Source organism: Scylla paramamosain, chromosome 5 (genome assembly GCF_035594125.1).
Source record: "Scylla paramamosain isolate STU-SP2022 chromosome 5, ASM3559412v1, whole genome shotgun sequence".
In the NCBI taxonomy this organism is placed as follows: Eukaryota; Metazoa; Arthropoda; class Malacostraca; order Decapoda; family Portunidae; genus Scylla; species Scylla paramamosain.
Window position 1 is genome coordinate 4024192 of NC_087155.1, and position 6053 is coordinate 4030244.

Here is a 6053-nt window from a genome sequence, read left to right on the forward strand (position 1 = left end):
ACTATGAGTAACAATGGAGTACAGGGCCCATTTAGAAATACCCAAGACTCTAATATGGACTATCTGTTAAAGGCCACATGGCTTATTAGTCGAGATCCCGTGGATTTTGCCAATTAATGATGCAGAAATCTAATTCAGGTTTATTAGAGTCATGAAACCACCTCCGAAAATGTTCCACTAGTCTGCTAAAAGCATTCGCATTAAGAAGCTGAAACGCGTAAGGCTAATGTTTTATTTAACATTGTCTTCTTCAAACACGGCCTCAAAAATTTCAGAATCTTATCGCAATTAGTTTGAACAGGCTGTAGTGGAAGTTACTGGGGTTTTCAACGGTGCTTTCATGATTTTAATTATTTAATTAACAAAGCTGTATTATCAATGGTAAAAATAAATAAATAGATAAATAAATAAATAAATAATTAATTAATTAATTAATTAATAATGATAGCAATAATAATGATTATAAAAACAATAACAGCAACAACAACAACAACAACAAGTGGCATTTGAAAATGTTATGAGAAAATTTTCAATTCTTTCATATCACAGAAAAGAATATATAAGGAATTGATAAACGAAACATAATAATGCTTCGCCGACGACGTCGTCAAATACGTATGTGAGGGTAAGACAACCACACCACCTCACTGGTGGTGGTGTGGCTGGTGGTGGTTTGGCTGCGGGAGCTGGTGTGTTGGCACACACCAGCTCCCGCAGGTTTGTGGCATTAACTGTGTTCTATTGCTAAGTGTTGTAATTATTTAATTAAAAATAAACTCTGAAAAAATGGGTACCGCCGTGGTGGACGTGTGTCAGCGACGTGTTTTTTTTTTTTTTTTCTCTCTTTTTTTTAATAATAATTTATCAGTTAAGACAGGCTTGATTTTTTTATCATTATTCTATTTTAGTATCTACGAAATATGATAAAATTTTCTAGTTACAAAATAAATGTAAGAACATAGTAAAAGGGATAAAACTTCCCAAGCTATGGATGTACAATAGTCAGGCAGTGCTTGCAGCTTGGCTTATAAACTGGCGTCTTATCCCGCAGCTTGCTTGGTTCATCTTCCAGTGAACACAGTAGCGTGTTTCCTTAGTGAGTGGAAATGTGAATAGTGTATTGCTTGTCAAGTGGAAAATTAAGGAATCGAAGATCGTCTCCCCCCAACCCCATTTTTGATACTTTATTGTTTCTTAGGAAGCTAAAAGTTTCTGAATTCTTCTACTATATCTTTCTATCCTTATTAATTTTACCAATCTTTCGCATCTTGAATGGTTTAAATTCTCGTTCGCCTCAAATCGGTATGCCTATCTCATTAAAATCTGTAACGCATTGTTCTTTTATAGAGAATATTTTCAAAGAATACATAGAGAATCAGTGGAGTTCTCATGGATGTGTTTTTTTTTTTTTTTTTTTTTGCCGGTGATGATACACTAGAATATGAATATGAAGTGAAAGTGGCCTAGGTGGTTTCTACATTACCCTTGTGAAGTGGGAATGCAATATTTGAACCAGAGCCGAACGAGGGGCAGCCAGGGCTTGGAGGCCTTCTATCAGATCAACTATTGCTTGAGTCACGTTATTGGGCTTTCCGACACTGTTTATGAGAGAATTGAAGCGTCCAATGGTGGAGTTTTTCTCTCCATTCTGTGAAAGAGAAAGAAAAGATGAGTTCGGTGGAACTAATACAGATTAGAGTTTATGATCCACAACAAATTTATGATGTATTTATTTTACATTACATTAATTAACTATTTTCGTCCTCTCAATGTTCTAAAATAGATTCCGTGCAAGTGGAGTATGGAAAAAGACAGCAGTGATGGAGTGAAATTTTAAACAACATTAACTTCTGCTATCACTCCAACCTTGGTGATATTCTTGGCCCGACGGGAAGCGTGATTCATGTGTTTACACGCATTGTCAGTGTTTGTCACGGGTTCAATCTCCGGTGAGGGCTTCTCATGACCAAGCATCCTGTCTTTAGATTAATTTTTTCAGAGTATCCATGATGGTCGAAATATGGGCATGACACATGCCAAAGTCACCGTGCTCTTACTTGCAGGAAAATTCTCTCTCTCTCTCTCTCTCTCTCTCTCTCTCTCTCTCTCTCTCTCTCTCTCTCTCTCTCTCTCTCTCTCTCTCAACTAACTTCCTCGTCCTGACACAACGACAGACATTTGGATACGCTAAGCACGCGGCACGTTAATCTCGATGAACTAAAGATGCTTAAAGATCAGTGTTTTCAGCCAGTTACCACGACAAGGAAGGAAAGATATTGCCATTACAACAAAACAAACATAGCCATTCTTTCTCAGATAGTCTCTCTTTTTTTTTTTCTCGGAGAAGAGAAAAAAAAAATGTTTGTCAACCCTCCATCTTTTGGGTTCACTTTTGTAAAGGACACCCAGTTATCCACCCGTCCAGCCATGCACACATACACACAACACCAGTGTTCATCGAGACACTGATGTGAAAATGTTGCGAAAACCAACAGTCTGAGTCCGTTGATCCTCTTAGCTGTGGAGATATCTGAGAGGCACCAGACAAGTAAAATAGGTCACCCAGGGCGAAATTTATTTATTTATTTATTTTCATTCATTCATTTATGTATTATCTCCCTTTCTTTTTTGCATAAGTGTAACGCGAATAAGTCAATAAATAGAAAAAAAATATGGCAATTGAGGTATAGTATGAGACCTCCCAAATCTGCTTCTTATCTTTCGATAGTAACCAGTAAATGAGGATTAGTACGAGCAAATACAGGTCATTTAAAAAAAATGTAACAGCCTTTTGGGTATAGTTAAGCTGTTTGATATATTTACAACTGCTTTACTATGAGAGAGAGAGAGAGAGAGAGAGAGAGAGAGAGAGAGAGAGAGAGAGAGAGAGAGAGAGAGAGAGAGAGAGAGAGAGAGAGAGAGATGTAGTATAAAGAAAGACAAAAATGTATTCTACTTTCTATTGTTTATCTGAAGCCTCACGTTCTTGCCCGGTAAACAGGGATTACTCGTACCACAGCGGCGGCATGAAGCATTGAGTTGAGCGACACCCACACAGGTATTCCAGTGTGCGTCAGCTGGTCCAGGTTGTCGAAGGGAAGGTTTATTTTCGGAAGGATTAACATTGCTTTGAGGTTGGACCTGTACACGGTAACCAGGATGAGGGCCAGCAGCAGCCAGAGCCCTGTCAAGACCCTCACCACTCCCTTCGGCGGCGTCAGGGGCAGAGCTATAGGAAGGAGGCATCGTCGTTATCATTTCAGGCATGAAATATAAAGGAGTCACAGACTAAAAATTCAGTTTAGTTTGTGTGTGCGCATTCTTCATATTTTTATGTTGCTTGAATATCTAGTATGCACTTCTGGTAGGACCGGGTGCAGTAGTTAATTACATTATAGATAGTAGGAAGGTAGCCGTGTCTGAAAACAGTCTGAGTACCAGAAATATGGTGCTAATTACATTCGTATTCTTAAGGACTTGAAATCTCCTAAGGACAATTTTCGGAAGTTTCAGATAAAAGTCAAGTTCTCGTGGGAGCTTTCCTTTTGATGAATGAAGCAGAATCCTTGTTTATCAAAATATTCTGAAAATATCCTTAGAAATTCCAGTAACGTTCACTAAAGATCGTTAAAAGTAGTGGAGATAAGCTGCTGTAATGTTTGAGAATGCAAGTCTCCAGACTCACATTGCGCCAGGAGGGCAGACAGCATCCACATGATGGAGTCCCTTGCGTCAGTGCTAACAGTAAGACGCTGCTGCTGACTTGCCAAGGATTTTTTGCTGCTGACAAAAAGAAAACTTCCGAAAGTATTGCTACGTTATTCTTCAGGAATTAAAGACACGAAGAAAATTTTGAGAACGATAAAAATACAGTGCAAGAACCCACAGGTGATACTGAGAAGCTTAATAAGGAGAGGTGTTACCTGTGCAGCTCACGCCGAGGCAGCTGACGGTACGCCCACCTGAGCACCGTGTGGCTGACGGGCACCACCACCACCACCGCCGCCACCAACCACCACACCTGCATACAGTTGGCTTAAAGTCAGCTTTACGCTTATTAACTTTCAACTGTTTATTGCAAATTATCAGGTTTTTTTATTTATAGATATTGCACAAATAGTAATGAATGTACCGTCAAGAAAGAAAAACTAATGTTTCATCACCTGGCCGGAGAAAGGTCTGTAAAACCCTGTGATATCAGACTCAATCACAGGTCGCTTGTAGCCAACCGTATGTTCCTCCAGGTACAGGAACTCGGTCCAGTCAAACGCCTCGGATCGCTCTTGTGAAAGGATCACAAGCGAGGTCACATCAATTTCCTGTGTGTTTATAGATATAACAAATGACATCAGAAACAAAAATGTAGGATTGCAGTTCAAACCACAATGAACTGGGTCATGAATCTACAGAATACCAAAAAATAAATCATATATAATTACCTCGTTTTATTTTCTTAATATATCTCTGTTAATTTATGCCTTTCTCCATGCCTTTCTGTATTTTCTTCATCCTCTTCTTCATCTCTGTCTCTGAATGTCTATCGCCAACTCTATCTCTGACTCCTCTATCTCTGTCTCAGACTTAGAGTAGGAACTGTATTATTTCAGAATGTAAAAGATGACTGTTTCGAGTCTTTTTTCATCACCAATGTTACCACTGGCTTGGTAGTCTTTCCACCCACTTACTGTTGAGATCCTCTGATGATGTACATGATAGTGTTGATTCTCGTGTGTAGGTGGTTCTAGATAAATGCAAATAAAGGACGCACACAAACGCTGTTCACCTTCTGAACTTTAATGAGGGCAAGATGACACACGTAAGAATTTGAGAGTACACACTTCACAGATCGACACATTACAAGGTCTCGGAATAGAACAATAATATCCTTGAGAGCTAAGACTGATGGTTGCTCGAGTGATGAACTTTCGTACAACTTAAATGATAAACTCTGACTGGAATGACTGCTCCTGAATGAGTGATTTGAATGCTCTCGCTTGAATCTCTTGATTCAAGCGAGATGCACATCTGCAAGTGCAGATGTGCTGGTGCAAGATCAGAAGGAAACTGACCAATAGTGGAGTTGAAAAATAGCCAATCATAGACCTAAAATTAATGTAATTGGGCCAATCACAGACCATCTTATTATAGCCAATGACATGATTTTTACAGTGGCGGATATCAAAAGAGCGTGACACGGAGACGGAAAGATTAACATGGGCATATGTGATAATCCAGGGGAGAAAAGGGAAAGGAATGTGTTTGTACAAGTGTTTTGTCAAGGAACACTTGGCGAGGGGTGAGGTGCTGATCGGTGTGACATTCCCTGTGACGCGGTACGCAGCAGAAAGGAAGATAAAGACCGCATAGAATCAACCACGTGGAAACATACTGAACATGAAATATATATATATATATATATATATATATATATATATATATATATATATATATATATATATATATATATATATATATATATATATATATATATATATGTGTGTGTGTGTGTGTGTGTGTGTGTGTGTGTGTTACACCACTCAGGCGGGCTCCCCCACTGTCACCAGCTGTCTCCACTGCTACACGGCACCCGCTGGTCGGGCTACACTCACCGCACACAGACCGCGTTTCCCAGCAGTCCAGGAATAAGAGGGGAAACAGAAGGGGCCACACGTAACGCATCTGCGCGGGCTACACGGATGCCTGACGCAGGACTTTCCTTCGTCCCTGTAATCTGCAGACAGGGGAAACACGTCCTCAAGGCACCTTGGCGGTCACCAGACCGCACCACCAGACACACGCAGGAGAGAGAAACACGCAGTCACGTAGATTCACATCTATTCTCTTAGCAGGCACATTACACAGTCACGGCACAGTTCCTATTTCCCTGACATCACATTCACTCGCACGGCACACTTGCAGACTGGCTCCAACGTCCTTAGATGGGTGCAGGGCGCAACACTGCCCTCCACAGGAATAGAACAAAGGCACGGGCAGGATCAAGGGATGCACGCATCTTTTCAGGATGGATCCTGGCGGAACTGCCCGCGTGATGG